This window comes from Gorilla gorilla, chromosome 7, assembly GCF_029281585.2.
Source record: "Gorilla gorilla gorilla isolate KB3781 chromosome 7, NHGRI_mGorGor1-v2.1_pri, whole genome shotgun sequence".
Taxonomy (NCBI): Eukaryota; Metazoa; Chordata; class Mammalia; order Primates; family Hominidae; genus Gorilla; species Gorilla gorilla.
The window spans coordinates 96,244,902-96,257,874 of NC_073231.2; the positions used below are offsets into that span (position 1 = coordinate 96,244,902).

Consider the following 12,973-nt stretch of genomic DNA (forward strand, 5'->3'; position numbering starts at 1 on the left):
CCCACATTTTCCTGTCTTGTTCTGAGCCCTTCAAACTGTTTCAACCTCTGCCTTTTACCCAGTTCCAAAGTTGCATCCACATTTTTGGGTATCTTCACAGCAGCACCCCACTCTACTGGTACCAATTTACTGCATTAGTCTATTTTTGTACTGATGAAAAAGACATACCTGAGACTGGGTAATTTATAAAGAAAAAGAGGTTTAATGGACTCACCATTCCACATGGCTGGGGAGGCCTCACAATCATGGTGGAAGGTGAAAGGCACGGTCTTACATGGTGGCATGCGACAGAGAATGAACCAAGCAAAAGGAGAAATGCCTTATAAAATCATCATTGCTAGTGCAGCAGTCTGAGATCGAAGGGCAAGGCGGCAGTGAGGCTGGGGGAGGGGTGCCCACCATTGCTGAGGCTTGAGTAGGTAAACAAAGCAGCTGAGAAGCTCAAACTGGGTGGAGCCCACCACAGCTCAAGGAAGCCTGCCTGCCTCTGTAGATTCCACCTCTGGGGGCAGGGCATAGCTGAACAAAAGGCAGCAGAAACCTCTGCCGACTTAAATGTCCCAGTCTGAGCTTTGAAGAGAGTAGTGGTTCTCCCAGCATGGAGTTTGAGATCTGAGAACGGACAGACTGCCTCCTCAAGTGGGTGCCTGACCCCTGAGCAGCCTAACTGGGAGGCACCCCCCAAGTAGGGGCAGGTTGACACCTCACACGGCAGGGTACCCCTCTGAGATGAAGCTTCCAGAGGAAGGATCAGGCAGCAACATTTGTGTTCAGCAATATTCGCTGTTCTGCAGCCTCTGCTGCTGATACCTAGGCAAACAGGGTCTGGAGTGGACCTCTAGCAAAATCCAACAGACCTGCAGCTGAGGGTCCTGACTGTTAGAAAGAAAACTAACAAACAGAAAGGACATCCACACCAAAACCCCATCTGTACGTCACCATCATCAAAGACCAAAGGTAGATAAAACCACAAAGATGGGAAAAAAACAGAGCAGAAAAGCTGAAAATTCTGAAAATCAGGGCACTTCTCCCCCACCAAAGGAATGCAGCTCCTCACCAGCAATGCAACAAAGCTGGATGGAGAATGACTTGATGCGTTGAGAGAAGAAGGCTTCAGATGGTCAAACTTCTCCGAGCTAAAGAAGGAAGTTTGAACCCATCGCAAAGAAGCTAAAAACCTTGAAAAAAGATTGGACAAATAGCTAACTAGAATAACCAATGTAGAGAAGTCCTTAAATGACCTGATGGAGCTGAAAACCGTGGCATGAGAACTACGTGACGAACGCACAAGCTTCAGTAGCTGATTTGATCAACTGTAAGAAAGGGTATCAGTGATTGAAGATCAAATGAATGAAATGAAGTGAGAATAGTAGTTTAGAGAAAAAAGAGTAAAAAGAAATGAACAAAGCCTCCAAGAAACATGGGAGTATGTGAATAGACCAAATCTACGTCTGATTGGTGTACCTGAAAGTGACAGGAAGAATGGAACCAAGTTGGAAAACACTCTGCAGGATATTATCCAGGAGAACTTACCCAACCTAGCAAGGCAGGCCAACATTAAAATTCAGGAAATACAGAGAACGCCACAAAGATACTCCTCGAGAAAAGCAACTCCAAGACATATAATTGTCAGATACACCAAAGTTGAAATGAAAGGAAAAATGTTAAGGGCAGCCAGAGAGAAAGGTCGGGTTACCCACAAAGGGAAGCCCATCAGACTAGCAGCCGATCTCTCGGCAGAAACTCTACAAGCCCAAAGAGAGTGGGGGCCAATATTCAACATTCTCAAAGAAAAGAATTTTCAACCCAGAATTTCATATCCAGCCAAACTAAGCTTCAAAAGTGAAGGAGAAATAAAATCCTTTACAGACAAGCAAATGCTGAGAGATTTTGTCACCACCAGGCCTGCCCTACAACAGCTCCTGAAGGAAGCACTAAACATGGAAAGGAACAACAGGTACCAGCCACTGCAAAAACATGCCAAATTGTGAAGACCATCGATGCTAGGAAGAAACTGCATCAACTAACAAGCAAAATAACCAGCTAACATCATAATGACAGGACCAAATTCAACATAACACTATTAACCTTAAATGTAAATGGGCTAAATGCTCCAATTAAAAGACACACACTGGCAAATTGGATAAAGAGACAAGACCCATCAGTGTGCTGTATTCAGGAGACCCATCTCACGGGCAGGGACACACTTAGACTCAAAATGAAGGGATGGAGGAAGATCTACCAAGCAAATGGAAAACAAAAAAAGGCAGGGGTTGCAATCCTGGTCTCGGATAAAACAGACTTTAAACCAACAAAGATCAACAGACAAAGAAGGCCATTACATAATGGTAAAGGGATCAATTCAACAAGAAGAGCTAACTATCCTAAATATATATGCACCCAATACAGGAGCAGCCAGATTCATAAAGCGAGTCCTTAGAGATCTACAAAGAGACTTAGAGTCCCAGACAATAACAGTGGGAGACTTTAACACCCCACTGTCAACATTAGACAGATCAATGAGACAAAAAGTTAACAAGGATACCCAGGAATTGAACTCAGCTCTGCACCAAGTGGACCTAATTGACATCTACAGAACTCTCCACCCCAAATCAACAGAATATACATTCTTCTCAGCACCACATCTCACATATTCCACAACTGACCACATAGTTGGAAGTAAAGCTCTCCTCAGCAAATGTAAAAGAACAGAAATTATAACAAACTGTCTCTCAGACCACAGTGCAAACAAACTAGAACTCAGGATTAAGAAACTCACTCAAAACCGCTCAACTACATGGAAACTGAACAACCTGCTCCTGAATGACTACTGGGTACATAACGAAATGAAGGCAGAAATAAAGATGTTCTTTGAAACCAATGAGAACAAAGACACAACATAGCAGAATCTCTGGGACACATTTAAAGCAGTGTGTAGAGGGAAATTTATAGTACTAAATGCCCAAAAGAGAAAGCAGGAAAAGATCTAAAATTGAAACCCTAATATCACAATTAAAAGAACTGGAGAAGCAAGAGCAAACACATTCAAAAGCTAGCAGAAAGCAAGAAATAACTAAGATCAGAGCAGAACTGAAGGAAATAGAGACACAAAAAAACATCAAAAAATCAATGATTCCAGGAGCTGGTTTTTTGAAAAGATCAACAAAATTGATAGACTGCTAGCAAGACTAATAAAGAAGAAAGGAGAGAAGAATCAAATAGATGCAATAAAATATGACAACGGGGATATCACCACTGATCCCACAGAAATACAAACTACCGTCAGAGAATACTATAAACACCTTAACGCAAATAAACTAGAAAATCTAGAAGAAACGGATAAATTCCTCGACAGATACACTCTCCCAGGACTGAACCAGGAAGAGGTTGAATCCCTGAATACAACAATAGCAGGCTCTGAAATTGAGGCAATAATTAATAGCCTAACAACCAAAAAACGTCCAGGACCAGACAGGTTCACAGCCAAATTCTACCAGAGGAACAAGGAGGAGCTGGTACCATTCCTTCTGAAACTATTCCAATCAATAAAAAAGAGGGAATCCTCCCTAACTCATTTTATGAGGCCAGCATCATCCTGATACTAAAGCCTGACACAGAGACACAACAAAAAAAGAGAATTTTAGACCAATATCCTTGATGAACATTAATGCAAAAATCCTCAATAAAATACTGGCAAACCGAATCCAGCAGCACATCAAAAAGCTGATCCACTATGGTCAAGTGGGCTTCATCCCTGGGATGTAAGGCTGGTTCAACATATGCAAATCAATAAACGTAATCCAGCATATAAACAGAACCAAAGACAAAAACCACATGATTATCTCAATAGATGCAGAAAAGGCCTTTGACAAAATCCAACAGGACTTCATGCTAAAAACTCTCAATAAATTAGGTATTGATGGGATGTATCTCAAAATAATAAGAGCTATTTATCACACACCCACAGCCAATATCATACTGAATGGGCAAAAACTGAAAGCATTCCCTTTGAAAACTGGCACAAGACAGGGATGCCCTCTCTCATCACTCCTATTCAACATAGTGTTGGAAGTTCTGGCCAGGGCAATCAGGCAGGACAAGGAAATAAAGGGTATTCAGTTTGGAAAAGAGGAAGTCAAATTGTCCCTGTTTGCAGATGACATGATTGTATATTTAGAAAACGCCATCGTCTCAGCCCAAAATCTCCTTAAGCTGATAAGCAACTTCAGCAAAGTCTCAGGATACAAAATCAATGTGCAAAAATCACAAGCATTCCTACACACCAATAACAGACAAACAGAGAGCCAAATCATGAGTGAACTCCCATTCACACTTGCTTCAAAGAGAATAAAATACCTAGGAATCCAACTTACAAGAGATGTGAAGGACCTCTTCAAGGAGAACTACAAACCACTGCTCAAGAAATAAAAGAGGACACAAACAAATGGAAGAACATTCCATGCTCACGGATAGGAAGAACCAATATCGTGAAAATGACCATACTGCCCAAGGTAATTTATAGATTCAATGCCATCCCCATCAAGCTACCAATGACCTTCTTCACAGAATTGGAAAAAACTACTTTAAAGTTCATATAGAACCACAAAAGAGCCCACATTGCCAAGACAATCCTAAGCCAAAAGAACAAAGCTGGAGGCATCACACTACCTGACTTCAAACTATACAAGGCTACAGTAACCAAAACAGCGTGGTACTGGTACCAAAACAGAGATATAGACGATGGAACAGAACAGAGCCCTCAGAAATAATACCACACATCTACAACCATCTGATCTTTGACAAACCTGACAAAAACAAGAAATGGGGGAAGGATTCCCTATTTAATAAATGGTGTTGGGAAAACTGGCTAGCCATATGTAGAAAGCTGAAACTGGATCCCTTCCTTACACCTTATACAAAAATTAATTCAAGATGGATTGAAGACTTAAATGTTAGACCTAAAACCATACAAACCCTAGAAGAAAACCTAGGCAATACCATTCAGGACATAGGCATGGTCAAGGACTTCATGTCTAAAACACTGAAAGCAATGGCAACGAAAGCCAAAATTGACCAATGGGATCTAATTAAACTAAAGAGCTTCTGCACAGTGAAAGAAACTACCATCAGAGTGTACAGGCAACCTACAGAATGAGAGAAAATTTTTGCAATCTACCCATCTGACAAAGGGCTAATATCCAGAATCTTCAAAGAACTGAAACAAATTTACAAGAAAAAAACAAACAACCCCATCAAAAAGTGCGCAAAGGATATGAACAGACACTTCTCAAAAGAAGACATTTATGCAGCCAACAGACACATGGAAAAAATGCTTATCATCACTGGCCATCAGAGAAATGCAAATCAAAACCACAATGAGATATCATCTCACACCAGTTAGAATGGCAATCATTAAAAAGTCAGGAAACAACAGGTGCTGGAGAGGATGTGGAGAAATAGGAACACTTTTACACTGTTGGTGGGACTGTAAACTATTTCAACCATTGTGGAAGTCGGTGTGCGATTCTTCAGGGATCTAGAACTAGAAATACCATTTGACCTAGCCATTCCATTACTGGGTATATACCCAAAGGATTATAAATCATGCTGCTATAAAGACACATGCACACGTATGTTTATTGCGGCACTATTCACAATAGCAAAGACTTGAAACCAACCCAAATGTCCATCAATGATAGACTGGATTAAGAAAATGTGCCACATATACACCATGGAATATTATGCAGCCATAAAAAAGGATGAGTTCATGTCCTTTGTAGGGACATGGATGAAGCTGGAAACCATCATTCTCAGCAAACTATCGCAAGGACAAAAAACCAAACACCACATGTTCTCACTCATAGGTGGGAATTGAACAATGAGAACACTTGGACACAGGAAGGGGAACATCACAGGAAGGGACACATGATGGGCCTGTCATGGGGTGGGGGCAGGGGGGAGGGAAAGCATTAGGAGATATACCTAATGTAAATTATGAGTTAATGGTTGCAGCACACCAACATGGCACATGTATACATATGTAACAAACCTGCATGTTGTGCACATGTACCCTAGAACTTAAAGTATAATAATAAAAAAACCTCATAGTTAATATCATAATTGTGAGTAATATTTTTCTTAGAAGATCAGGATGAGAAGATGTCTGCTTCCATCACTAGTATTCAACATTTTAATGAAGTTTCTAGCCAGGACAATTACAAAAAAAAAAAAAAGAAACAAAGGACATCAAGTTTAGAAGTGATGTAGTAAAAATTATGTCTATCTGAAGATGGTATGATTTTGTGTATAGAAAATCCTAAAGAATTCACTAAAATCTACTAGAGCTAATAAATGAATTCAGAAATGTTGCAGGACATACCAATCAACCTACAAAATTCAATTGTTTTTCTATACCTTAGCAGTTAATAATCCAAAAATGAAACTGAGAAAATAACTGTATTCGCAATAGCATCTAAAATAATAAAACACTTTGCATGAATTTAGTGATATAAGTGCAACATTTGTACACCGAATACCACAAAAATTCATGGAAAGAAATCAAAGCAGATCTAAATAAATGGAAATCCATAAATGGGTCCATGATATGGATCATATCACTTATTACTGTAAAGATGGCAATACTCTTCAAATTGATCTGCAGATTTGACAAAATCCTTATCAAAATATCAGCTGGTATTTTTGCAAAAATGGACAGGCTGATCCTAAAGTTCATATGGAAATGCAAACCATCTTGAAAGAGATGCCTAACCATTTTGAAAAAGAAACTCAAAGTGGGAGAACTCAAAATTATTATTATTAATTGTTGCATAACGTTCTGTTACTTCAATGCACAATGTATTTCAAAACAAATTTTGAATTGTTGAATATTTAGGAGGTCTTCACTTTTTTGCATAATGCAATAATATTTTTATACATTTTTATGCAGATCTTTGATACCTTAGAATAAGTTTTGGGGAGTTGAATTACCAGGGGAAAATGTATGAATTACTTGCAGGTTTTGAGACATAAGTCCAAAAGGCTTTTAGTAAAGTTCTGAAAATATAATAGCCTTACCAGCATGCTTGACAATTTCCTGAATTTAAGAACACGTTAGATATTATAATTCTGTAATGTTTCCTAAAATGTAGTTCATTGTTACCTATTGTTTTTAACTTGCTGTTTTTGTTAATGAGTTGAAAGTACCATTTTCCATTATTTGCTGACCTTTTGTATTTCTTTTTTAAATGTTTGGTCCTATTATTTACCCATTCTGTTTGAGAATTTACCATTGTTAACAAAATATTGTCATTAAATTATTATAATTTATACCATAAAATTTCTCTTTTGTGAATTTTTAAATACAACCAGTTTAGGGAGTAATAGATTTTATTTCATGGAGTTGAAATGATAAAGTAGATAAAACATTTAAAGTGTTTAGTTCAGTGCTCGGCACATAGAAAGTCCTTAATTAATGTTAATTATTCTTATTCTCATTATTGATAGTAATATTAACAATCGTCCTCAAATGAGAAGAAATTTCTCCAAATTGTGCCATTTTTTTTAGGTGAGGAGTGTGCATTGCTAGTGACCTCACTCTGTGACTAACTAGATGCTTGGACCCTTATATATTTGATTGGAAGTCTCGTTGTGATAGCTCCCACTAAACACTCTAGAGACTGGGAGTCCTGTATCTCATACAACTTTGCATAACCAAGTTGGGACTTTCTCCTATGGAAGTGATAGAATATATTGAAAAACAAAACAAAACAAAAAAACAAAAACTCTCCACAGCATACAGCAAACCTTGGGAAGCACAGGGCTCTTTTTTAATGCTTCAGTTGTTTTAATAGAATCTATAGCCCTGGGAGTGTACAGTTCCTCTTCCACTCCTCTTTCTCCTCCATCCTTACACCTCCATCCCTCATTCCCATAATATTCTGCCCTTTCTTCCCTCTCTCTGTTTAGCTATACAAAGATGAGTGTTGTGGGGACACTTCTCTGGCAAACCTAAAATGTAGCACCTAACCAATAGATAATTGTCAACCTAGGTTTTCACAGTGAGTAGTTTCTAGGTCTCTAAACTGAACAAGACAACAAAGAATGTTTATGTTGTTTCCTACCTTCTTTAAGATAATTATTCCTCTTTTCACTGTGTTTTCATTTATTTTTGAATGGGAAGGCAGTTGCGAGAGGCTGCATCAGAACTTGCTAACAAGATAAGTATTTTTAGAGACTCAATGGTTGATTTTTGTAATTCTCAGAATACTGAGATACTACTAGAGTGCTTTGCATAAAGTAGGGCTCAATAAATATTCATTGAATGAGTCCATGAATGAATCTCCTTCTTTCCTTTAGTCTCTGTCTTGTCCTTCATCTAAAATGGTTGTCACATATTTAGATTCTTTCATTTCTAGGGAAAGTTCTCCCTCTGGAATTTTTATTAAAATTATGTCTTGGGACGTCTAATCTCTAATGTGCAGGGGTACAGGAAAGCATTGCTGAAGTCTTTTCACATTCCACTCTGGAGAGGGTAACAGACTGCTTTTGTAACATGCAAAATTGATGACTCTCTAGGACATGAAGATAAATACAGTTTATATACTTCGGGTCACTGTTACTCATTGCTGTTTCCATGCCTCATATGTTAGATTTGATTCCTTGCCCCCTTGGTGACCCAGCCATCTCAGGATGAATTGATTCTCTCTCTTTGTGACAACACTCTGCTTTTATAAACCACAAGCATGGCTGTTATCTTCCACTGAGACTATTTTATATCCCTGATCCCTCAGCTGAAGGTGATCCAGGACAGAGATTTTGTCCAACTCATTTTTCCATGGAATCTACTATGAAGTTAGTGCGTGATAAATGTTTTTAAACAAATATTAATAGCTAATGAATAAACTGCTGGAAGAAACTGAAAACTGTTTTTCATGGCTCTTTGTTGCTGGGCTTTTGTTGGCTAGACCCCTGGGTAATGCTGTGTTTATCCAGCCTGACTTCTCCACAGTTGTGATTACATTCTAACATAGGTATCAAGGTTAGCCTGTAGTAGAGGGTTGGCAAGATTTGCTTCAAGACTCATATGGTGGGGAAGAAAATTAGGCCTTGGAGAATTAGCTGAAGTCCCTCAGAGGATAAGACAATAATCTCCCTACCAAGTTCAAAAGGTCAAAAAATCTGAGAAAAACAAGCAAAGTACTAGAGGCTTCGGGAAGTTGTTGCAGAGTAAGGACTAGTGTCCACGTTGATACACAAGGAAAAGATGACACAAATAAGCAGGAATCAAGTCAATCTCCAGCTTAAAACCCACCAAGTTCTCCAATACTATGGTATAGGGGCCAAACAAGTAGTAAGCATACTTTTCAAGATGGCACCTGTCCACCTTTTCTGCAACATTTTCAAAACTCTGCCTTTCAAGCAGATGCACCAGCAGTGTCCAAGAAGTTTAGAACACTTCACATGCTATATTGATTTTAAAAAACCTGTTGGGGAAAAATAACTGTAGACTCATGGGAAGTTGCAAAAATAATACAGAGAGGTCCTGTGTACCCATTACCCAGTTTCCCCCAGTAATGACATCCTATATAACTATAATGCATCATTGAAACCAGAATGTTGACTCTGCTGTTTGTTACCTCAGTACCCTTGCTCAAGCTGTTCCTTCTGTTTGCAATAATGCTCATTACCTAGCTTCAGTCAGACATCACCTCCTTTAGTAATTCTTTGTTAGCCTTAAATTCTATTCACATGGCACCCTGTGTATATTTGTATCACAACATATCTTATAATAATAATCTGTTTTCTCCTGCATGGACTGTGAGCTCCTTAATGGCAAAATCTAAGTTTGCTTCATCTATATATCCTTACTCAGTGATAATTTATAATGTTGGCACATTATAGATAATGCATACTTGTTGAAGAAATGAACTAATGAAATGTTTCAAGGTAACATATCGATGTTATAATATCGATGGAAAGAAAGGGATTATTTAAGAAGTAGTCTGCAATACTTGGTGATTGATTATATGAGACAAGGGTTGAGTGATAAGAGATAGAGAGAGGACACTGGGATCCTGTAATTTAGTAGGTTTAGTGGATAGGGTTGCTTGCTGCCCCAGAATCTACTCCAACTGTTTTTTTTTTTCCTGGCACTAGAATTGACTTTTAATTTGTCCTAAAGCTGCTGAAGCAAAAACCATGATAAAACATCCTGCTTTCTTTTCTTTTACAACCCCCCGAATGCAAAAACAAAACAAAACAAACAAACAAAAAAACATTGAAAACCCAAACTATTTGTAGGAAAAAATGATTTGGTCCATGGGATGAAACAGTATAAATTCAAAACTAACAGATAAGAGTTACCTCTATCACTCAACTCTTTAAAAATCTTATATGAATATCCAGTCAAAACCAACAAGGTATTGCCCTTGAAATGTTATCTATACAGATTTCCAAGGAGAACCCAGGACTGTATACTGTCTTGGAATGTCCTCAGAAGGCTCTGTCAGGCCTACACTCTTGATTCCAGTGGTGGAGCATTTGACAAAGGTCTAGACAATCAAAATGCTTTCCAAGGAATGTTGATCATTTTAGAGTTGGTCACCTGACCTAAGCTACTTCATGTTCCTTTTAGGGGGCCTACCCCTGCAAAAAAGGCTTTTGATCTTTTCTTCTGCACTTGCAGTGGGGAGGTTATGAATCAGAGGCTGCTGTAGCTCTTCTGATCCCCCAGGGATGAATCTGGCTGTGTTGGAAGTCATCAAGTGAGAGAATTGAGAGGAAGCAAGTCTGCATGATACTTTATGTAACCCAAATTGAGCCATGCCTGAAGAAAACTCTTTACCTTGGATCAAAGGAGATGACACTTTGAGTGAATGAATTACCTCTTTCACTAGAGCTATTTTGAATTGGTAATTTTTTAAAGAAAGGGTCCTAACTGACATCTAAAAATTCTGTTCGAGAGTTCAGAACTTTCTGGATTTTTCTTTCCTCATTCAGAATGTTTTCTAGTAGATTTATAGTTAAAAGGTCCAACCAGGGTAAAAGCTTCTCTTTTTAAAAAATAAAACTTGGCAAAGATACTCATTTCAAATGGTGCCTCAGGTCACTCAACTTTTTAGGAGGTCTCATTTCACAGCAGTTACAAGTATCCATGCATTTGAAACTGCAGGCAAACTTTTTTTTCTTTTCTCTTTTCTTTTTTGAGATGGGAGATGGGGTCTCCCTTTGTTGCCAAGGCTGGAGTTCAGCTATGTGATCATAGCTCTCTGCAGCCTCAAAGCCTTGGGCTCAAGCAATCCTCCCAGCTTCCCAAGTAGTTAGGACAACAGGCATGCCTTGCCTGTTTTTTTTTTTTTTTTTTCCTGTGGAGACAGGGTCTCACTATGTTGCCCACGCTGGTCTCGAACTCCTGGCCACAAGCGATCTTCCCGCTTTGGCCTCCCAAAATGCTGGGATTACAGGCTTGGGCCACCATGTCCGGCCCAAACCTGGTTTATAATCGTGACTTTTCCAAGTACTATCTGCATGACTTGTACATGTTTTTCACTTCTTGAAGCCTCAATTCTAGCATCTGGTGAATGGGAATAAAAATATCTACCTAACTGCTGTGAAAATTAAATGAGATAATGTTTGTAAAACATTGTATCCAGCATTTAGCAAGTGCTAGTTATTTGATGGAGAAGAAAAGAACAAAAACAAGAACAAGAAGCAGAAGAAAAGGAAGAATAATAAGAAGAGGAATAGGGAGAAAAATTAGGAGAAAAGAAAGAGGAGGAGAAAAAGGAAATTAAGGAAAGGAAAAGAAATAAGGCTTTATACATTCTATCAAGTAGATCAAAATCTTGATCATGAATGAAGAATCTACAACACTGAGCATGAATCTCACTGCCCTGCCAATAGTCTGTCTTCCACTTCTACAACATCTCAGGATACTGTTGGTCTCACTGGTAGTGATAGGTGAATTATTCTCCTGCTTTCACAATAGGAATCTCAATGCTGAATAAGTTTACTGAAAAGTTTTAAGTCTCTTTCTGTTTTATTGAAACTTTTACTTTTTTTTTTTTTGATACAGGGTTTTATTTTGTCAGTCAAGCTGGAATGCAGTGGCGTGAACATTGCTTACTGCAACTTCAATCTCCTGAGGTCAAACAATCTTCTCACCTCAGCCTCGCAAGCAGCTAGGGCTAAAGGCATGTGCCACCACGCCCCACTAATTTTTTAATTTTTCTTTTGTGGAGACGCAGTCTTGTTATCTTGAACAGGCTGGTCTTGAACTCTTGGAGTCAAGCAATCCTTCTGCCTCAGACTCTCAAAGTGCTGGGATTACAGGCATGAGCCACCACATTCAGCCAGGAAAAGTTTTTGTACATTTAAAAAATTATAGGATATTTGTGTATATAGCTTTGCTGGTTTGACTTCCTAGAATAGCTCCCAGGAACACAAAGTACTTAATTTATTAGTATAAAATGATTATGTCATACTCACATGTTGGTTTTCTAAATGCACTTAATTTTTCTGATTAAGAACTCAAAACTATGCTGACCAGGGACACTGTAGACCTGTGGCTCATTTTTGCATAAAGGTTATGTGTTTATTGTCTGATTTGGTCATGCCTATAGGCCAATAGTGTTTTATTTTGAAATGTTTCAAACTTACAATAAGGCACAAAAATAATATAATAGACACCATGGTCTCAGCATCCAGATTTAAGAGATGTTAAGATGTTACTACGTTTGCTTCAGACTTTTCTAACACACACACAAAACACTAGAGATGCAGCCAAAACCCCATCTATCAATCCCTTCCTCTTCTCTCCAGAGGTAGCTATTACATTGAAGTTGGTATGTAATATTTCCATGTTTGGCTTTGTACATGTTCTACTTATGTATGTATTCATTAACTTCGTACTACTTTTTAATGTTCTTATATAGTTTCATTAGTAACATCCCAGAGGGCATATTATTTGTGAGTT

General features: G+C 38.5%; 2 long non-coding RNA genes across 3 annotated transcripts in view; one reads left to right on the plus strand and one right to left on the minus strand.

The window, feature by feature from the left end:
* The window catches only part of LOC109027979 (uncharacterized), a 168,125-nt gene extending 155,659 nt beyond the window's left edge, over window positions 1-12,466 (plus strand). Inside the window, exon 4 of the long non-coding RNA XR_002007032.1 lies at window positions 12,074-12,466. This is a non-coding gene — a long non-coding RNA (uncharacterized lncRNA). The remainder of the gene's footprint in view (window positions 1-12,073) is intronic.
* LOC129524144 (uncharacterized) overlaps window positions 1-12,973 on the minus strand; it is a 285,903-nt gene that overhangs the window by 54,255 nt on the left and 218,675 nt on the right. The gene's annotated exons all lie outside the window — the stretch shown is intronic.